General features: G+C 43.0%; 1 long non-coding RNA gene across 3 annotated transcripts in view; it reads right to left on the reverse strand.

The window, feature by feature from the left end:
- Positions 1–23413, reverse strand: part of LOC105066215 (uncharacterized) — a 442677-nt gene that overhangs the window by 48196 nt on the left and 371068 nt on the right. For all 3 annotated transcript variants that reach the window (XR_012511653.1, XR_835025.3, XR_006723529.2), the window contains one exon: positions 14616–14877. This is a non-coding gene — a long non-coding RNA (uncharacterized LOC105066215). The remainder of the gene's footprint in view (positions 1–14615; positions 14878–23413) is intronic.

The following is a 23413-nucleotide window of genomic DNA, read 5'->3' on the forward strand; positions in this document are numbered from 1 at the left end:
GCAAAGGAGAAGTGAGGCCAGCCAGTCTTTACACACAGATAAGGAGGTGATAGGGCTGCTGTCAGATTTGCTCTGAAAGGTCTGTTTGATTTTTCCTTGTAAAGGTCTGGTTTTACATATCTTTCCGCTGGGCAGAGTATTCTCCACTTGCCCTCAAGGTCCACTCTCTGCCCTCTGCCCTGAGAGTCTGACCATGGGGGTTTTGTGGGTGGGGAGAAGGGAACCATCAGGTTTCCTGAGAGCAGCAAGGCAGAGCGGTCTGCCTGGGCTCCCTCCACGCCGGAGCGGGGTTAACATCACTGCTTTTCTCTGCACCAGGCTCTGCCGGGCAGCCCTGTCCTACAGCTGAGCTCTCTTTGGGTTTTGATGGCTATTCTCTCCTCTTGCCTCTCAGGCCACGGAATGGTGATGACACCCCCCAACCCTGGTCCTGTTTCTGGCTCTGGCCTGATGAGCATCGCACGTCAGTTTCCTTCACCAGTGCTGCACCTTTGTAAACAGCCCCTTCACTCAGCCTTCTTCAATCATCCCTTTGACGTGAGCCATCTGTTTCCTGCCCGATATAGTAATCAATATTGTAACACCGCATTATTCGTATTATTGATAACACCACATCCCATGCAGAAGGAGACGAAAACTGGTTGAATGTGGGGGTGGAAACGGGAGCAGCACATTGCCACCCTGTTCAGGAGTGTGGTGCTGGCAAGGCCATGAGCTCAAAAAATGCCTTTGAATTTCCCTTGCCTCCCACTAAATTCTTCCAGGCATTGAATGGGCAGAAAAATGCAACCTCCCAGTAATTTGTCTTCAATTTAAAAAATTAACTATCAGTTTTTCTCTTGCATCAATCTAACCTCGTCAGAGGGGCGTGTGCACGGAAGAAGAAAGAAAACAAGAGATTTAGCACAATGTAGGATGTTGCAAGACGCAGCCAGAGACCCACTGAAGGACATCACTCCCGAAGCCCTTCATTCCTAAGGAGCAGATAAACGTCTAGGATGTGTGTGCACAGAGGAAAGGGCGTACCCCCCCAGCTCCTCAGGAGTTACACAGTATCCCATTGGAAGCCCACATTATTCAAAATTTTCTAAAGTCTTTGTAACACTTGACTCATTTTCTAAAGTCTTTGTAACACTTGATTCTTCCCTGCAAATTATTTGACCCCTAAAATTAGTTGACTATGTATGTGTGAGTGTTTGTCTGGGGTCTCTATTCTGTTACGGGTCTGCTGGTGGGCTTGTCTCCACAATTTGATTTCTTTCTTCTTCACATCTTTTAACAGTCTCTTGAGGGGAAAGGAGCGTTGATCCTTGTGTTCCAGATCTGAGTGTGCTAGAAATGGGGAGCGGGGGGGACAGGCAGGCATACTGATGTATTTGCATAAGAGTTGTTTGCCTACACAGACTATTACTGCCAGCTATTAATTAGATCTAGATTTTCTACTTTCTTTGTTCTCTGTGTTCTGTATATTATTGCCAATGTCCACATTTAAAAGTGAAAAATAACAAGTACATACCTGGAACTTCAAGGCCTCATCCTCTGGCTTCTCTGCACCAGCCCCTCCCTGTTGGCTATATGCTCTCCCTTCCCCAGCCAAAGTTTTAAATTTTAATGTAAAAGTCTGTGTCTTTGTGATTACCCTAGATATAGCAATATGGAGGGTTGTTTTTTATTTTTTTTGGTGGGGGAGGGAGGGTAGGAATAAAATAATTCATTGAGAATCATATAAATGCTGTAATGAGAATTTTAAAAACATAATTATTATAAAAATATTTTCATAGGTTTCTCTGCCAATGAATAAATAATAAATTATATTTCCTTAAGGCATTTATTAGTATGCTGATGAAAATTTTGAGATACAGTACTGACAGTCACAATAATGAAATACATGAGACCAATTACACTGTTACACTCTAGCAGTATCTTAGATTTAATTTAAATGACTCACAGCCACAAAAGTAGAAAACTTAGTGCACTGGAATGATAAAGTACAGTTTTTTTTAAAGTGGAAAGGACTTTATTAAGGAAGTTTGAGCATTATTTATGAATAAAGCAGAGTTATCTTTCAGTATCTGTACCCCACGACTGGGGAGGACTTTATTTTTTATCTTACAGCTTTCCTCATGATTTATTTGCAGTCAAGTATGACAGATCAAGGAGTGTGAGAACTTTGTGGAGCTGGAAGGAATGGTCAAGTACATCTAATCAATCCTCTCTTTTTATGATAAGGAAGGGAGGACTGGAGAGGTTGACTCCTTGAATCAGGTCATGCACTTTTCTGAGACCAAAGCTAGAACAGTTTTGCTCAGTCTAGTCCAATGGTTATCAGTGTTAGGCACACTTTGAGTATTGGGTAAAATGCAGATTCCTGAGACCCACTGCCAGAACTATTAATAAGAATTTCTAGGCTAGAATCCAGAAATCTACATTGTTACAAAACTTCCGTAGGGTGAGTCTGATCTGCACTGATGTTTCAGAACCACTTTCTGCAGACTGGGTTCTCCTCCTCCAGCTGCGTTTCCCGTGTAGCCTAGGGACTGGGGTGGGGGTACAGAGAAGATACCCATGGGCTTAGAGGGTAGTTTGGGGCAAGAGGACAAAAGCCATGGAATAAAACAGGAATATCAACCCACAGGGTCCATATTACTTAAAGGTTTGTGAGAAGTCTTATTCTTACATAAGGCAAACATTACATATAAAGTGGTAGTGAAAGAAACATCTGCTAGTAATGCAAACATTGAGATTAAACGAGAAGTCGGGGGGAGGAGCAGAGGATGAGGCTGAAAATGTCAACCCTCCAATCACATGGTTAGTTTTACCGGTGACCAGCCTCTATCCTCAAGCTGTCTAGAGCCCCCTCTTCCTAGCATAAACTCGGGCATGGTTGAAAGGAGATTCTTATGAATAATAAGACTTAGAAAATTTCAAGGGTTTTTGAAACTGTATGCCAAAAACAAAGAACAAATATATATATACACACACACACATATATATATGAATGATACTGATATATTTTATCTCTTATTATATATAACTTAAAATATAGACCTTTCATTATAATATTACAATGTGGTAATACATATTTTTCCTAACATACTTTAAATATGAAAATATTAAAAATGTCAGTGTGTCTATGTCCTCTGTGACTTTGATATAACCAAAGACAAACTGTACATAAATCCCACTTCATCTCATTTCCATCCCAGGGACCATAAATACTCAAAAGGAAAATTTATAGTTGAATACATTTTTTTTAAAATTTTAAGTTTTTACTAGTTAAACTCCTATGCCTATCTGAGTATCAGTCCCATCCTTAATTGAAATCTTGATTGTTTCAGATTGGGTTTAAGAATTGTATTAGTCAGGGTTCTCCAGAGAAACAGATCAATATCATATATTGGCTGAAAGAGACTGATTAGAAGTCTTGGCTCACAGGGTTATGGAGGCTGAGACGCCCCATGATTTGCCCTCTATAAGCTGAAGACTCAAGAAAGTCAGTGGTGTGAGTTCAAAGGCCTGAGAGCCAGAGGTAAATGGTGTAATTTCCAGTCAAAGACTGAAGGTCTAAAAACAAGGGCACCGAGGGCAGAAGACTGATGTCCATCTCAAGCAGTCGGGCAGAAAGGGAGCAAATCCTCGTTTCCACCACCTTCTGGCTCTATTCCTGCCCTCAGAGAGCTGGATGATGACTTTCCACATGGCCGGGGCGGGGGGGCGGGGGGTTCAATTTACTGTCTACCCATTCAGATACAAATCTCTTCCAGAAACTTCCTCACAGACAGACCCAGAAATTCATTCAAGTTGACACATAAACTTATCACAAGAATCAAGGATTATTTTTATAAATTAGGATATAAATATTTTTGAGGAGGAATGTAACCACTAAGATTTACACTTCAACGCCTAAAATTAAATGTCCAGCATACCCACTAGACTATGAGATCTTTGAGAGCATGGGGTATACTTTATTCTTATATCTCCAGAATCTGGTAGAATGTCTGTCATATATTGAATGTATAATTACTATATTTTTAAAAACATATGTCAGGCTATTAATTAAGAAACTCAATACAAACAATTGCTTTGCTTTGGTGTCCAGATATGTCGCCAAACTCAAACTGCAAAAACAAAATGATAATTGGTCCTCACATTAATGGCACTTAGCTCTTCAAAGGTTAATTGAATTAAGCTGGAATAACTAAGTGTTGCCCTTTAGAGCCCAAATAGTAATAATAATTATTACATCCACATTTGACATCAAATTAACAACTGTTTTGACATCTTAAATGATAATCACATTTTTAAATGAACCAGTCAATAACCTGAACTGCTACTAGTGACCTGAAATATCAAAGTGATTTTTCTCCACCTGAGACTCATTTTTTATATAATATTGTCTCGCTTTTGCTATGTAAAATGATGGCCCACAGGGTTTGAATATTTTACAACAAATATGAAACCATCTTGTTGACCATGCAAAGGAACGCCCATGTTTCCACTTAATCATTTGATTTTTCCAAGTATTTCTCTCTTCTAGAATTATCTCTGAAGGAGCTATTTGACATAAACTGATTTGTTACAGTATTCAATAGTCTCAAAATATGTCTTAAATTGATTTATTGTTTGGGATAGAAGCTTCAAAGAAGCAGCAAGCAAAATAATTTTAGATGAAAATATTATTTTTTTTAACTTGAGTAATAGAAACATAAGCAAACACATATAGTTAAATCTAAAATAATAACAATAGTAAAAATGAAATCAATTAAAATTTCAGTTACTATTAACTGAGAGGTTACTAAGTGTCAGGTAGTGACCAGAACCTGTATGTGCAGTATCTTATTCCAACCACTCAGCTACATAAATCAGGTACCAGTTTATCCCCACTTGGCAGAGTCTTAAGAAGTTAGAGTACACCCAAAGTCATTCAGCCTCTAAATGGTGCAATTAGAAGTATTAAAAGAAATTTACAGGTTGAATTATCTCAGATTAAAAAAATACAGGCCAGCAAGAAGAAATAAAAAGCATTGAAAAACAGTAATTATGTGGGTAAATCTAAGTGAACATTGTGTTAAATAGCATATAGTGAAGTTTAATATACACAGAATTAAACTGCACAATGATAGTGCTAAACGTGAAAAGGAAATAAAGTGGTCTAAGAGCCTTCATTGTCAAAGAAGATTGTAAAAGTACGAATATATATGAATTTTTAAGAAACAAGCAAGCATATTTTAATCTCAGCTCAATTAAAGGGACAGTAAAAATAAACTGTATAACTGAAAGGCTAATAGAGTAGTGAAACTGAATAATAAACATTACTTGATTAAGGAGAAAAAAACAAATAAAAAGTGGTAGAATTAAAGGCAAATATACCAGTAGTTGCATTAAATATAAACTGAATGAATTCTCCAATGAAAAGACAAAGATTGCCAAATGGAATTAAAAAAAAAAAAAAACACTATACATTGCTTACAGTAGACTCACCTGAAATATAAGGACACATAAAGGAAGAAAGTAAAAGAATAGACAAGAATGTATCATGCAAAAAATGACAAAAAGAATGCTGTTATAGTTATACTAACATAAAAAACTTAGACTTGCAGCCAATATGTAGATAATAGAGATAGAATATCAAATTTTATAAAAACAAAAGAGGAAATTGCAATAACTTAAAATCTATATGCTACTAATCACACAATTCCAAAGTATATTTTAAAAATATTGGCAGAATACAGAGGAAAAGACAAATTCAAAATCATACTGGGCACTTTTAATGTATCTCTTTCTATAATTAGAAGAACAACAACAAAGTATTACTGAGGATAGAGAAGATTTGGACCATAATTATCAAATCTAATCTCATTAATTTATTTTGCATCCCTCACCTACAGAATCCATATTCTTTTGGAGTGTAAAAATAGTATTTACTAAAATAAACTATACATTAGACTGAAAAGCAAGTCTCAATAAATTTCAGATTGAAATCATAGAAAGAATATTCTCTGAACTCATTGGGATTAAGTTAGAAATCAATTTTAAAAGAGATAAATGGAAAACTAGCAAATTGTTTCAAAAGTAAACAATCCACTTCTGAAGGACCCATTCAGAGTCAAAGAAGAAAGTATTTTAAATTAAGTAATACTGAAAGTGCAGTTTATCAAAATTTGTTGGATGCATCTAAAAATCTAAACTAAGAGAAAATTTTATAGCCTTAAATATAATTATTAGAAAGAAACAGAAGTTAAAAATTCATAATCTAAGTATCTGCCATAAGAAGTGAGAAAAAGAATAACAAGTTAATGCAAAGAAAGTTAAAGATATGAAGTAAGGTAATGCAGGCATTAATGAATTAGAGGAAAAATATAATAGGAAAACATCAATAAATCCAAAAGTCAATTCTTTGAAAAGACTGATAAAATAAGTGAAACTATAGCAAGATTGAATAGGAAAAAATAAAATACAGAAGGCATAATTTATCAATAATATGAATGAAAAAGGGAATATCACTAGAGATTCTGTACACATTGAAAGAATACTCACAGGGTATCATGCACAATTTTATGTCAATAAATTTGAAAATTTAGATGAAATAGGAAAATTAATTGAAAACTACAGTTGAAAAACTGAATCAAGGGCAAAAATTAAAAATTTGAATAGTGCTGTGTTTGTCAAACAAATTGAATCCATAATTTAAAGCCTTCACTGCAACCTCCACGCCCCTAAAATTTAAGCTCTAGGCTTATATTGCTTAACTAACACATTTTACCAAATCTTTGAGGAAAGAAACATTACTGAATAACACAAATTCTTCCAAAAAATAAGGGAAAAGGGAATATGCTCCACTCCAGTTTACAAGGCCAGCATAACCTTGATACAAAACCAGCCAAAAGAAAGAAGTCCAGACTAATATCATTCATGAAAAAAATTGCAAAAACTCTGAATGAGACAATACTAAATAAAATCCAGTCTTATATATAAAGGATAATGCATCATAATCAAGTAAGATTTATTCCAGAAATGCTTCCACCAGGAAAGAGGGGCAGAGAAGGAGAATTTGGCCTGAAGAGCCTCAGGTTGCAGTGCAGCTCTGAAAAGACCATGGCCAGACTTGCAAGGGGCTCCAGAACAGAGACTGGCCACGAAGGAGTCCTTCACTGGGCAGGAGTGGCCTGGTCCAAGACTCTGGGCACGTGTGGTCACTGGCTGAGAGCAGCCTTGGTGTGAACCCTACAGTGGATCCTGAAGGTGCAGCAGCAGGAGGCGCTCTGGTAACTCCACTCCTGTAATAGGTGCTCTTGAGGGGGATCTGCATGAATTGGGCATTTGAGGGCGCAGACCACCTACAGGGTGGTCACACAGGTTTGCGTACTTCATTGTAATTAATCTAGTCATGCACATAGGACTGAGTATTTTTATATGCATTTTATGCAAGTGCATTTGTTATGCAAATAAATTTACTTTAAAGATGTCAAGCAAAGAATCGAAACCACCATTCTGAATCATTTTACCTAGATATTCTAGAAAAATTTACCCCTAGGAACAGCCACATAGAGAATTATAAGTAGCTTTGTTTTTATGAATATTATTCAGAGAATTGCCTCATTTCTCCCGCCACACTCTGTACAATCTCGATATAATGAGTTATCGCTGCATGCTATATAGTAACTGAAGACAAAGACTCTATTCTTTTTGAACCACGATACTCCTAGAACTTCCAAACTTCTTAAATATCTATTTTCTTCATGATGATTTTAGTCTATATTGAAGCACCGTGTTTAATGCAGTCTTCCAGAGTTGCTGCCCAGGCCTGAGGTCTGCTTGTTGCTGGGATGGACAGTGAGTAGCTGAGATTTCAAGGTCTTTTGTACAAAATCTGTAGCTGTTCAAGTGCCTGAGACAGAATTTGGATCAGGAGCCTGGAATAATGGCCAACGTACATCCCAGCTTGCTGGTCTAGTCCGTGGACTGCCTGCTCTAATGGTCACAACTCAGAGTTTTTATCTAAAAAAAAAAGTCACACTAATAAATGGAAACATAAATAGCATAGTGTGAATTCAGTACCAGCCAGAAAGCAGTTACTAAATTTGGAAGTAGGCTGCTTTAGTTTTGCCAATTTGGCATCAGGATCTCTGCTTTAGGCTTTAAAAGACACTCTATTATTCTGGTCATGGCCCTCTTTCCAAAAACAAGATCAAGACATTCTCACAAAAATGAGAACATTCTCCCTTTTCAAAAAGAGGAAGCAAAAAGTACTTTTGGAACTTGCCAACCATGAACTCCATGTGAATGATTTAGAAAAATAAAATGTAGAAAACCTGGTGGAAACAGAACTAATTGTCTTTTTCAGTGCTCTTGGACAGTCTATCAGCCTCTTTTTCAAATTTCACAAATGTCTCTTAATTAATGAGTATTTCATTAATAAAAAGTCAAAAGTAAAAAGAAAATTAAATTTGTTCTGTCTTGAAAAATGACCCCCACATCCCATATCAAATGAAATGGTAAGTAGAAAATTACTCTTCTAAAGTGTGTTTTGATGGAACTACTTTTCAAAATGCAATTAGAACGTTATAGATAACTTAACAGTTGTAACATAAATTCAATGCAACATTTCTAGAAGGATTTTTTTTTCCTTCTAACAAAGCCACATTATTTAAGATTAATGTGACAGAAAACATGCTCTATTTCTGTCCTGCCTCTGTCAGAGACGTTTTCAAGCTGGCTGCGTTGGGTTTCCAGGACAGACATCAGACACATGTTTTTAGGCATTTGTTAAATCTGCATGCCATGGCCCCAATGGCAAAAGTGACGTAAGGGAGCTTTCTTCAGCTGACAAGGGAAGAAAAATTTGGAAGAAAATTTGTAATACCCTAAAAGAAATTTCATACATCACTGAAAACAAAGGAAAGTAAAGCCAAATAAACTGGGATTGGGGCTCTTTTTTTAAATCATGTCAGCCCAAAGCGTTCCAGTCAGTAGTCTGAACACACCGCAGATGAGGACAGATTTACCACTTGACTTCACTGACTAACAATCTCAAAACTAAAAGGAAAAGGAATCTTTGCAAAAGGAAACCAGTGAAACTTAATGCATTCTGATTTCTTCTAAAGGCAGTGTGTTGCTTAAACATGAATTCTCGGAATGTAAAATGTAAAGATAAAGCAGACTATCTTGAACATACAGCGAATTTGGAAACAGGAAAAAACAAAACAAAACAAAACTGAAATAGTGCCCAGAAAGGAGTCTTTGCAGGACAAGAATGTAGAATGAAAGAAATGGCCGGGAGCTATATCTATCTAACAAGACTGATTCAATTATTCTGTGGCTGCTTCCTTTTTTTGTTTAAAATAATCCAATAGCTGCAAAAGCCATTTGAGGCCTTCATGGTGCATGGGATCCAGTTTTCAAGACAGGAAAAGAAATGATAACCAAACTGCATTTGCTGATAAACCACTTCTATAATCAAAATGTCTATGATTAAGGTTAAGTGGGGAAGTATTTGCTGCTGTTCTTATTTAATTTAAACTCCTTTTGTAACAAATTTACCTAGAGTGCAGGGAAATAAATGATGCCCATTTCTGTTTTAAGGCACTGTTCTAGAGAAACTGTCACCTTAGACGGCAGTTGTAAAGTCAACTGCTACCTGGAATTGGTGTACTTTATTTTCCATGAATACTTGTAGCACAAGCCATATCTAAGTAGGATGAAATAATTAAGTTGTACCTCTTCCTTTTAATAGAGCATATAAATTTCATACAACCTGGGAGTGTTAGGGAGAAGAAAGGGTGTTTGTGGGACACAGAACCACCATAGAGGAAAGAGCTTCTGAAAAATAGACTAGATATTTTCAGCTAGCTCATAACCTGGCTGTTCATCTTCTTCCAATTGAAGGTCAAGAAGGCAAGGATCATCTCTCCCCAGCAGCCATGAAAAATACTCAGAGGTATTTTAGCTGAAAGCACCAGCTCAGCTGTTACCATGAAGGGAGAGTCACACTCCCCAGTCTTCCCACCAAGCATTCAATCTCAGAAATAAAGCCATTAAAAACAGAGCAATGCAAACAAAATGTAGCTGAGAGATTTGCACGATCTATTGCAAGACAGAAAGTTCTTATACGGAAGAAAGAAGTTTAAGCAACCACAGACAAAATTCTTTGCATTTTTGCAGTGTATGAGCTCCAAGCTTTGAAGTTAGTCGACACGGCATGGACATCGTGGTATGTGGATTGACGTGGGAGCAAAAAAAGATCAAGCAGGACCTGGGGCTACAAAGGAACAAAGGGATCCAGTGGGAAATACTAGTCAAGCCATTGGGAACACGGGGTTTTTATCAATATCCAACAGAGAAGAGGCCGTTACACACACATGGTATTTATAATTGCTGTGAAGATGCAGAAACCTGAAAGTTCACATGCCACTCTAGTTTCCTGGCCAAATTACAGTTTCAGCAACTGCTGTCCTACAATTCAGCCAGTTCAGATTCCCCACCAACATAATTCTGATATCAACTCCATCCCTTATAATGTCCTCAGCTGCTTTTAGGAGTTCCTCAGGACACACACTCCCTTACTGTCAGGCCTCATCATTTAGGCTGCAAGCTACAGATTTGTGAGGTGAACACCTCCCCTCCACTGCTGGCTGTATTCTATAGAAATGAGCTCCAGTGGGCGTGGCCAGCACCTCCACCTTCAGAAATCTTCCAGAGCCCTGTGATTGCAGCCGTTGTGTTCTGCAAAGCAACAGAAGAATGTGCTTCTCCCAAATTCTGTGAGATATCATGTCACCTGGGCCTTCATGCAGCACTGTGCACACCATGAGAGATTTCAGGCCTCTTGTCAAGCGGCCCCTGTAGCTTCTCAGGAGTCAGAGCCCAGCTCTTGGGCCAGCCAGGGAACAGAAACAGCTCTGCCTTCAGCTCCTCACTCATCACCTCTTTCTGTTCAACACCCAGCTCCTCCCTCACTCCTCACTGCCTCCCTCAAATAACCTCTTTCAGCCAAAATGAGCAAACCGGAGAAAGTTGTCACACATGGGGTTGGCAATCCAGGAGGAGGAATGAAGGACCACCGATTCCTGCATTATTGTTTATGCCGTGATGTGGGGTGAAGACATTGCCCTAAAAGAGTTGATTCCTATTGGGCACTAGTCTCAGAGAGGTGAAGAGGCGTCACCCACTGTGACAAGGCACGCACCAATTTTTTGCTTGTAGATGCTTCTATGGGCTCTTGTCACAGGAATAGGGGCTTTCGAAGAGCCAGAGGCCAACGCTGCTGCTCATTTTCAGGGACATGAATGGGCTTAGGCCAGACCTTAATGGGTTCACTGGCAATCACCCGAGTTGGTAGTGCCTAGAAGACATTGAACAACTGGACGTCTCCAGGAAGCTGACTCCTCTTCATTTGTGACTTTTAATAAGACATGTATCTGACAAAGCCTTGAGATTTTGATGTGAACTAAGCTGACCAGGGAGGGGCAGAAGCTCTGGAGACAGACAGTCTTGGGTGTGAACCCTGGCACTGCCATTCAGAGAACTGCCCAACTGCTTGGGCAATTTGTTTAACTCTCCTATCCAAGCCTCAGTTTTCTCATCTATAAAATGGAAAGAAAATAATAACTAGCGTTTTCAGTGAAGACTAAATGAAATCACGCTTCTAAATGGTTGGCCTCAGGTACAGGAAATGGTCAGTAACTGCTGGTTACCATTTACCATAGCCTTAAACACAGACAAGCCGGGAGCTGACTAACGCAAATGTTAACGTCTCCTTCAGCAAATATGTTCCCTGTAAGTCGCCTTTAAATGAAAGTAGGAGCAGACACTGAGTATCATCACCTACAAAGAGGAAAGATGGAAGCTGTAGGCATGGCAGCGAGTTGCCTGAGGGCGGAGGATTCTGAGAGAAGCAGCTGCAGGAGCCGGACCAGGAATGCAGCCGGAGCCACTGATAAGGAAGGAATGAAAGAATGTGATAAAGACTCTCTTCCAGATAGTCTTATGCAGTTTGACTTAACGTGAAAGCAATAGGAAGAGATCTAGTCACGTGTGGAAGGTATAAGCAGGTCTGATTTTAAGAAATATGTAAGAGTTCAAGATCTGCAGATACTACCTAATACATATAAAATAGATAAACAACAAGTTTGTACTGTAGAGCACAGGGAACTATATTCCATATATTGTAATAACTTATGGTGAAAAAGAATATATGTATGTTCCTATATGACTGAAGCATTATGCTGTACACCAGAAATTGACACATTGTAAACTGACTATACTTCAATAAAATATGTATATATAAAACAAAAACAAACAAACAAACAGAAATAAACATGAGTCATGTTAAACACAAGGGGAGCTACTGAGGGCTGGGGGGCTCTGCGCTGCGGGGGTGCTGACGGGAAAGTGCTTTACTGATGCTATGAGGACTCTCGGAGTCAGGACTAACTGACTGGGTGGGGCCCCTTCATCTCCTGCAGCTGAGGGAGGAGATGTGAGCAGGAACGTGGAGGAGACACAGACCAGGCTCCGCCGTCTCTCGCTGAGTGTCCCGAGGGCCCCCCGATGAATCACCATCCTGCTCTCCTGCGGGAGCTTCATGCATATGCAGCTGCTCCAACTGCCCAAGGACAAAAGAGCCAGTCTCACTGCACATCAGCCCAACTGAACATTACACACTGACACCCTAGGGCCCTCAGAAAATGGGATGGTCTGTGTCGGTGAAAAGTGGATGGAGGGGGACACAAGGAGGAGACTCACAGGGGCTTTTCCAAGGCAACTGGAAGGCAAATGGAATAGAGTTGAATGAAAATCGACTGTCACTGCCTCCATTTCACAAACTGTAATCTATAAATGGGCAACCAATAATAAAGAAGAAGAGCAGACAGATACGATGGAGGTAATATTTTGAAAATTACAAGTGTGAATTTTTCTTTGCCTTTCTGAGTTCATGATCTTCACCCAACTTGGCCCAAGACAACCATCTGCATGAGAAATTAAGATTTGTTTCAGAATGAGCAGGAAAAGACTGAGGTTATACTTGGCTTCTGACACTCAAGATGGGAACTTTTAGCAACATGGAGCTTTACTAAGACTCAAAATCCCTTTATTCTTTACACTTCTTCTTCCAGGGTATAAAGAAGATAATCCTTCCAGCTGTGCTGGGACTCGGGGAGCAAGGCAATAAGGCTCACAGGCCTGCAGGGGACTTGCAGTGGACACTGCACAGGAGAAGCGGGTGGGAGCCGGGAAGATAGAAGAGACCAGACAGAAAGAAAGGGAGGAGGGGGAGGCCATCACGTTGTGTGACCACTCCATCGTGCGACAGACCGTCTGACTGCTCTGGGCTTCAGCCTAGTCTGGGTGTGGATATCAGATATCAGGTCACTGACGTTCAGGCTGAGGGCAGGTGGGGGCTCCCAGGACGACAGAAGAACGCTGTCTTGTAGCTGTGCTGTACCAGCCTGTACACAGCCACGCCAAAATCAGCTTGATGGCTTGGCGAGGTTAGGTAGAGGCAGGCCTAAGTCTGGGCCACTTAGTTTCCCTGGGCCACTCGTGGTTCCAAACAGCATAAACAGGACCCAGGTATACCTGAGAATCTGGCTGGGGCAAAGAGTAGCACCCTCCCTCGGCCAGGTGGCTCTGCATTGAGAGTTTTGGAGGATGTGGCCCAGACAGGAGCCAAATAGGAGTCACCTTCAGAACTCAGAGGTGCTTTGCACCCACAGGAACGGAGCTGGAGGCTGTGTCCTGCAGAACATGCAGGCACTGACCGAGACAAAGAGGAAGAAACAATAGCCAGAAGTGGCCACAGAGGTTCACAGGACGTGAGGCCTCACCCCAGAAGCCAGAGAGCCAGAGGACAGCATGTCTGAGGACCCTGATTCTGCCTCCACCACAAGATCGTGTAAGTCTCACCACTGCCGCCACATACCCAGATGCCTTCTTGAAATGAAGCGAGGTGCTAAGCCGGGGACACAATCTGAGAGACAAGTCGTGCTGGGTTTCTGTTCCTAAAAGTCTGAGTGGAAAGTGCCTTTTACGTTTGCAAATCAGATTTATGTTTTAACCAAAGTATTAAAGCTAGTCGTCAATTGTCTTGGTTTGTTTGTCCCCCAGTAATCAGTGGCAAGAAAACCAGATTTGTTATGGAAGAAATACAGAGCTACATTTTTCTCTGCATATCCTAGCTGCGGTGTGAGTGAAATTCGCGGTCCTACCCTGGAGCTAAATCAAATAAGAAGTGTGAAAGGATAGAGGGACCAGTAGATGTCCCAGGCGTTTGTTCCTCCTCAGGATGAAGCCGTGAATGGGGTAATGCCTGGCAGTGATGGGGGATGACAGTGCTAAAAGTTGACTCTATTCCTATGTGCGTTTTTTGAAAGGAGACACGAACACGGATTGAATGTCACTAATTAGCTCACCTTAAGAGACCAGGCTGATATCATTAAACAAATAATGCTCGTGGTGAAGTCCTGGCCAGTGACTGAGCAGTAACTACCTGAATTCAGGAAGTGACATTTCACAGGGCTTCTCAGTCAGTAGTCATGTACCGGCTCCCACATCAGATATCTGTTGCTGTATAACCAGTCCAAATCGGGTGGCTCAGAATAACAAACACTTATTACCTTACAGTTTCTGAGGATCAGGAATCCCAGAGCAGCACAGTTGGGTAGCTGGGCAGTTCTGGTTCAGGGCCTCCCACGCAGCGTCAGTGAAGCTGCTGGCTTGTAGTCCACAGTCACCTAACGGCTGCGGCTGGGGCATCCGCCTCCAGGATGCTCACTCACGTGGCTGTGGGCAGAAGGCTTGAGTGCCTCGTGTGGTCTCCTCCAGAGAACAGCCAGAGGGTCTTTGGACATGGCAGCTGGCTCCCCCAGAGAAAGTAATCTGAGAGAGAGAGAGAGAGAGAGAGGCAGACGTCACACTGGGGCTTTACAACTCAACCTCAGAAATGACATCCCATCGCTACTACAGTTCTCCTAGTCCCCCAGACTGGCAGTGTGGGAGGTGATCACACAGGGCGTGAATACCAGGAGCTGGGCCACTGGGGCTGCCTTAGAGATCGCCTACTATGACTCCCTGTGAAGGAAAAACATGTTCAACAGACCTCCTAGTGTGGTGTGAATTACTTGTGACTTGAACTTGCAAAACGTGAAGCTAAGTACAAACGCCTTTGGCATAAATAAGTCGTATAAAATACACTATAACTTTTTAAACCTTTGTTTTTGCTCATTTAGAATAATCAGGCCTCATAAAAATCCAAAATTTTGTCAATCCTGGGATACAAACTTTAATAAGGTGTCCCTTGATAACTACAACCATCTAGTTTGCTCCCTGGAAGATAAGTTTCACATTGCAGTGTTATTGAAACCTGCATTAAATAGATCTCTAATCCACTTACTGCTAGAATCAACAGAAAATTCTGCATTGCCTTTTTACTGCTACATTTTTTGCTGATGAATAGCTGCAAGTTTGCCTGTACAAAAATGGAATCTGCATAATACATCTGCTCCCAACATAAATATGGTACTGGCTGCCACAGCACAAATTCTTTAGATTTCGGCATGCCTATATTCTGTAGGCCCCCAAATGATTCATTTCCCCTATCCTCTGTCTGATCTGAACCTCTGTAAAATCTTCCTTCTCAGAATGCTATGATATCATTTGCCTTCACTTGGCATAAAGGAGATCATAAATGAAAGTGCAAAGCAGTCACTGGAATCATGGGGCAATGTTCAGTTTGTAGGCAAATCTCTAGATGGTACACAACACTCTTATATAATTAGTTCTAATCACAGGAAAAATAAAAAAGGCCACAACTTGTGACCTACTAATACAAATGCTTTCCCAGCATGTAGCTGTGTCCTGAGGTCTCAGTTTATGCTGAGAAGCCCAATCGAATGAAAACGTGTCAGTGTTCATTTATAGACACATCAGGATGTTACCCAAGAGAGAGGAGCAAAAAGGTGTCCCTGGAGATCACAGCTGTGTCTCCTCCAAGAGCACAGACTCCATTAGTCCTGCGGGCGTGGGGGTCATGCTGAGACCCAAGGGCCTTCTGTTCTGACTCCTCCTTTCTCATATTCTTCCGTGGCCTAGATTGTGAGACACCCCCCAACCCCAGATCCAGCCAGATGACAAGTCATCTTTTCAAAGGTATAGCTACAGGGGCAGAATGACCGTGGGTGTTAGGAAGCTGTTGCCACTGTAAACTTGGTTTGGTTTTGGAAAATCATACCCATACGTTTGAGGAGATTTTGAACCACATGGCACTTTACTTCCTCCCACCACCCAGAAAATACCCTCTGGACCTGAGAGCTTCTTAACAAAGGATTTCATGGCTTTGACACTGAGCATGGCTTTCAAGGATGATATGGAGCCCCTGACCTCAGACGTCAGGACTGTCAGCCACCATCTCTTGCATTCTAACTGCATATCAGGACCCCTTCCCCATCTGAGCAGGTAAAGAATCCTCGGAAAATGGCCCCCCTCCCCAACTTGGCCCTCAGCCCACAGGAACCCAGAAGGAGGAGCTCTGACATCCGCTTCTCAGCCTTGTCTGCTAGTGTATTGCAGCTGACATTCACACCCGTCCTGGAGAGACACAGCTCATGGGTCCTCCTGCTCACCCCCTCTCTTGCCTGCTGTTAGCAGATGAATGGCCACTTACTCACTGAAAGAGACAAGAGAATAAAATCTCTCACACACAGAGCCAAGCATGGACCCACTTTCGGCCTCTGTCAAAGCACAGCTGCAGATGGAGAAAGGCCCCCACCCCAGCCCGCACTTTCTGACTAATCGGGATGTGGCTCGGGGGGGGCACTTTTCAGAAGGACTATAGAGAAAGGACTGTCAAGTCCTGCATGCAAAGTGCGGGTGTCGACTTCGCTCCAGGGCCTTTGCTTTTTAAAAACATGCTTTCAAAACCCTAAACATTTTTAGGTGGTGAGAAAGGGCTGGACACAAAGAGAAAGTGCTTTGTTATAAAAATCCCTTAGGATAATTCTCTGACAGACTCCAGATTCAGTTCTGGTGGGAAGTTCCCAGCAAGCCATTTTACTGAGGGTCAGGTTTATTCTTTTCTGCTGAACTGCTGCAGGGAATCCGAACTAAAGCATCACGAGGAGAATGAGGTGAGCCTCACCCCAGGTGAGCGGATTGGGGGTGCCCGCAGCCAATGCCGATCTGCCAGCAGTAATCTCGGGGCCCCTGGGCAAAACTTCCGTGCAGCTATGGGAAAGGCTGATTCCTCTTTCATTGCTAATGCAAATGCATCCTTTAGATATTACGAAAGGGATCATGGAAAGTGAGCTGTCTGCTCTCACTTTAGCTGCCTGCCGCCTGGGCTGGGAGGAGCCAGCAGGGTCTAGAATCTCATTAGACCTGCAGCCAGGAAGTGGTTTAAAGCATTACATCATGAGGTTGTCAAGGTAACCGGCCAGGCTGCCTCTCTGGACCCCTGCGGTTCATGATGACAGGTTCTCTCCACCAGGTAAGGAGCAGAGGGATGGCCTGCAGCCTGAAGCACAGCAGCCAGCAGCCTGGGCTCCAGAAGGTGACTGCATGCTGGGACGCCGCTGCTGGGACACTGCTGCCGGGCTGCCTCACGGAGGGCTGGGGACACCACAGTAAAACCCTCACTGCGCGAGGGGAGAGACCATCCCTGGTTCTGCCACTGCCCAGAGTTCCAGAAGAGTGCTTCCCGCCCGGTCACCACCCTGATGGCAGAAAGACGCTCTGCAGCTCACGAGGGCACCCTTCGCTCGCTGAGAGCTCAGGCCCTGGCTTCGCGTCCCCTCTAGGATGGACCCTGCAGGCTCCCTCAGGCCGCACGACAAAGCACCACAACTACGTGGTCCTGAGCAACAGAAGTGTGTTCTCTGACAGTCTGGGGCCTGGGAGCCCAAGACTAAGCTGTTGGCAGGGCCGGGCCTCCTTCAGAGCCTCTGGAGAAGGACCCTTCCTCGTCTTTCCTCCGGTGTCACAGCCCCCACGTGTCCCTCGGTTTGCAGTAGCCTCCACCTTCACACGGCTGCCTTCCCTCTGTGCGTGTGCCCTTGTGCCTTTAGACAGCGTTCTCCTCTCTGTGTCCAAGTCTAAATGCCCCTCTTCTTACAAGGACATGAGTCATATTAAATTGATCTTAAGCTGATTACATCTCCAAAGAATCTATTTCCAAATTAGGGCACATTTACAGGAACTGGGGGGGTGAGGATTTCAGCTTATCTTTTTGAGGAACACAATTCAGTCGGTAACAGGCCACTTTTCACTCTGCACAAAGACACACGTGACTTTCCTAGGCCTACAGCAGGACAGGCCTTGCTGCCTGACAAACTCACTGAACAGCAGGGAGAAAGCCAGCCCAAGTCGAGGCGTTAGAACGGAACCGCTGAAGAAATGAAGGGCAACCCTGTGGCCTTGGAAGTCAAGGTCACTTTATGATCCTGACCCTGACCACAGCACCCGTGGTCGCCTCAGTCTCCTTTCCTGAGGCTCCGAGGGAGAGCTCGTGGGGCAAGGAGCCCAGCAGCGAAGTCCCGGAGGGGCTGCCCTTGCTGCAGTCCCCGGGAGGACGCACCCTGGCTTTCCGTTCCCGTGGTTTCTCTGCGACCACGACCAGGTGAGCCCGCCCAGCCCTGTGAACCGCTCATCCTGCACAGCCCAGATAAAGCGTTCCTGGTGAGACGTGCCCGCCTTCACTCTCTTAATAGAGGCTGTTCCTTGGAGTCAGCACAGAGCTTTTGCACTGTCTTTATGTCAGGAGCCTGCCAGAAACTCTTTAGAAAGGTGGTATTCTTGTGAATCAAAACAACAGGGTGGAGACCTCACCCGCAGAAACATAAATGGCCTGGACTCTGCCCGTCCACTCGCGCGCTTTCTTCAAGGCGTTCAGACAGGAGACTGGTCACCTGAAGCTAATACTGGGCTGTTTGAAACATCACTCTTAACAATTGGATTAAGGCCACTGACTCTGAAACAGCAATTTTCTTTCTGGAAATAGGGATATGGCTAATGCCAGGTGAGAAAAGGCTAATGGGCAAACCTCGCAGAGTTAGGAGAACCTACTTCCCACCCAAGGGAAAGAAACAGAAACAGGAGAGAGGGGGTGTCCACCCCCAAATTCCTGCCCACGTGCTAGGATTCTCTCTCACATCCTGAAGCCAGCTTGGTCCTCAAAAAAGTGTGACATCATTTAGTCACTTGCTGGGTGCTTTACATGCATTACCTCACAGCCCCCCCCCCCCCCCACCGGGAGCTGGTATAACATCACGGCAAAGAGCTCTGGGCCCGGGGCCAGACGGCTCACACCCATACCCCCACCTTTTACCTCCCTACATGACCCCGGCAGGCCAATGAGTCTCTGCTGTGAAACAGATCTGAACACCGACTGCACTGAGTGGTTGCAAAGATTAAGAGTTAACTTGTAGAAATGCTCAACAAATTTTAGCTCCAATTATGAGGTACTGTAACTATTCCCACTCTCTATAAAAGGAATCTGAGCTTCAAGAAGACTGAACCTCATGCTCCGGTCATACAGCCAACTGTGGAAGACAGGATTCAGCCCCAACTGCATGCTCCCCTGACCCCCACCACAGCACGACCATCGTGCACAACCACGTCCCCGGCAGATGGGCCAACATCGCCTGGGGGCTCCTGCCCTCCACTTGCAGTTCAGGCTCCTGCCTTTCGGTTTCCTCCTGAAAGGCCAGCCCCCTCCTGGCTGTCCCTTTCTCCCAGGGCTCCCCTTTGGAACCCATTTTCCCCAGAGAGCACCTCACAGTTCAGACCAAACCTCTCCCCCAACCAGGTGCCTTCCTTGGAATCCCCTTCTGTCAGCACTGCCCTGGGATTTCTGACGCCACAGTGGCCACACGTGTCGGCTAAAATACCACCAGCTGATGGTGGCTTAACTCCTTGCCCTTCATTCATTCAACAATGGCGTCAAAGACCAGCTTCCAAGCCACTGTGGGCCAGGCACTGTGTTGGCGCTGCTGACACAGCCCAGGCTCATGGCCTCAGTCCTCACAGAGTCTACGACGGTCTAGAAAGGAAGGAAGACCTAGAGGCAAGGGGTGGTATTTTAAACCAGTTGCCAGAAAAGATTTCAAGGAGAAAACACCTGGCAGACTCAAGGGAGTGAGCCGTGTGGATGTGGGGGAGGACCGTGCCAGGCAGGAGGAGTAGCCAGCACAGAGCCCCAGGGTTTGCCTGGTGTGTGAGATAAGTATCATGGGGCCTAGGCTAGGGGAGAAAAAACAAACCAAAACAAGAAGGAGAGGGAGAGACATGAGATCAGAGAGGTATACAGTGGTCATTAAATTTTGATTTCCAACTTCTCATTGACATATCTTTTTCAAAGTGACTTTTTTTTTTTTTTTTTTTTGCCTTGCAAGGACATTTTTAGACCCAAGGTGAAATTTGGATTTCTTCACTTTGAAAAGAGGCAGGGAAGCTGAGTTTGATCCCAGCTCATTGTTCATAACCAGTACCCCAGTTTATAACCACCCCTCCTCCCAAACACTCCCCCCCCACCCACACTCTCCGCCTCATCCTGCTTCATTTTCCCCCCAGCACACGTCACCACCCCTCACTCTGTGCATTGCACTCACTTACTGGCTTGTGGTCTGTGTCTCGCCCCCTGCGATGTAAAAGCTTCAAGAAAGCAGAGATTCCGGTCTTGCTCGTCCACTAACACCTAGAACAGTACTCAGAACACACAGTAAAAATACTTACCGTGTCTTAAATGAAGCCATCACGTTGGTTCTCCCATACCCTGGTTTCAAGACTTAGGCTTGTTCAGCAATTTTCTTGTCCAGGATGATCAATCAAACTACTCTGTGTCTCTTACTAATAAAGTGGGAATAATAACATCTGCCTCACCCAGATTTCAGAGTCTGGGGAAGACAGACTGAGATCTACATTATGAAGGGCTGTGAAACCTTAACTGTAATGCAGATGCATTTTATTTTTAATTATTGTCCAATTCCCCCCAAAGAATATAACATACATATGCAAAGAAGTCATTACTATGACCAGGGTTTAGTTTTCAGGCAGATTTCTTTGTTTCACTGCAAGTTCGTAAATAACTCTTCGTATGTGCTAGAGAAATAGAAAAAAAAAAAAAAACCCACAGAAGCTGCTAGCAGTGAGAAAAATAAATAGAAATAAGTCAAGTGTAAGATTATTCAATTGAGTATATTTAGTTAATGTATGAACAGTAATGAGTGACATTAAGTTACAAGGCAATTCAGAGTTGTTAGCGTAATATCACTCAGTAAAGTAATGGGGAAAAGTAAACGTTCATGCATTTTATTAATGTCTATAACTCAGATGTCCCCAGGCCAGCCCAGGCTCTGGACTGGGCTGAGATCACATGGACACGAACTCCCAGCGCCTGCCGGCCTGCGTGATGACAGACTCCCCGTACAACAGGCCATCCTCACAGACTTTCCCAGTTACCCTGACTCTCTCCCGAGACCCTCTGGGGTGTTTCCCGTTTGCTCATGATTCTCTCTCTCAGGGTTCTGTGCAGCACCTGCTTACTGACGTCCCTTACAGTGGGAGCTGTGGAAAGAGGGCTTTAGAGACTAGAGAGCCATTTCTCATCACCCCAGAGTTACATAACCTCCAAAGAGCCTGCGGGTCCTACTCGAACTGGAGCCATGCTGCGACAACTTCCAGAATGGGGAGGTTGGCCCCCTCCCCTTAGGTCTTGGCTCTAGACCCTGGGGATGTGCTAGGAAATGACAAATGAAAAGCCAACAGCATTTTCCCTTCCTCCATGTCATTCAGTTCAGGGCAAGTCTTATAAAATGACTGTTATCAGAAAGCCTGCCTTCACATGAATATAGAAAACTCCTTACTACTATGTAAGCCATAAATAGACTTGATCTCAGATTTCTTGAAAGCTTTATTGTTCTTCTAGTGATTACTCTGGTGAATTAACTTCTCTAAGAAAGCAGAACAGGGTGTTGAAAAAACAGCAAACAGGTCAAGTACATTCCCCAGCCTCAACACAACTAGTCACAATTACACTTGGACTGAGATTAGTGGTGCCACACACTCAGCTGTTCTCCAAATCACTCCCGGCCCCCCCACAGCCCGCTCTGCACTCTGGGCAGGCTGGCCCATCTGGGCCTATCTTCTGCTGGCTGGCAAAGGGACATCTGTATAATTCTCCATTCAAGCAGTAAAGAATGACTCCCAATTTTTTCACTTCTGATGGAAAATAAAAGTTCAGGGCACCCTGTCTTCTAGAGAAGCACAAGGGAAGGAACACCTCAGGTAACAGCCGTGGTGACAATGTCCCCAGCAGGGACACTGTCCCTGCTCCATCTCCCTGCTGCTCAGGCTGGGATGCCTTCTCTTCATGCCAAGCGCAGGGAGTCAGCGGGCTTTCTGTGTTTATGGTTGAGGGATATTCCACAGCTAATAAATGGATGTTTTCTTCTCAAAACTCACTGGAGAGATCCTCAAATTCAAATCCTAGAAACTTTCCCTTGAAAAGATGATAAAGTTTTATTTAATTTTTCTTGATTTTCACCAAAAAAAAAAAAAAACAACCCACATAAATTGACCTATGAGCTGTGACCTGTGCAATGCTCATGAACTGAACATTCAGTGGTGAAAAGATCACGTGTTATCAGCCCAGCCCGGACATTAGTATGACAACCAGCCACGTGCTGCAGCCATATGAAACGGTAGAGTCAGGACAGTCATTCTGAGTTAATGGGAATTTTTCCTTTCCATCATACCTTTAAGGAAAAGACACAATGCCACTAGCATTATTTAACTCCAGATTTAAGTTCAAAATCTCATTATTGTTTCCTGTAAATAACAAAAACTTTACATCTTGAAATTTTTTAAAATAGTAAGAAAAGGAAAGAAAATGACAGAAAATTGAACTGAAATTATCTTCTTTGATTTCTATTTTGTGTGATATTTAAAAGCAAACTGACTAGGGAGATGCTGGATTTGGGATTAAAATTAAGAATAAACTGGATAAGAGCAGAGTTGGGAGATATGAGTAAGGAATCACCCACAGTTTTGTCTTTCTCTACGTACTATTTCCAGTAACATATTTATTTGCTCAAAGGTCCAGCACTTTGTCTGGAGCCCAGGCATGCTTTGAGGGAAGCTGTAAGCCATATTTCTACTCAACTCCAGTCTGAAATTAAAGGGTTGAAAAAAGAATAAAGCTCATATAATAGAATCCAACTCTTGGAGGACATCAGAAAGGGAATTTTAAAGTCATTTCTTATACAACCTCCCCATTCAAATTAGCATACAATCATTTCAACATTTCTAAATAAAAGTGTTTTTAACCCTCAAAAACAAAACAAAACAAAAAAGAGGTTTGTAAATAATTTAGAAATTTTTGTGAAAGTGTAATATTGATGCATTTCCTTTTGATTTTAAACTT

This window comes from Camelus bactrianus, chromosome 14, assembly GCF_048773025.1.
Source record: "Camelus bactrianus isolate YW-2024 breed Bactrian camel chromosome 14, ASM4877302v1, whole genome shotgun sequence".
Taxonomy (NCBI): domain Eukaryota; kingdom Metazoa; phylum Chordata; class Mammalia; order Artiodactyla; family Camelidae; genus Camelus; species Camelus bactrianus.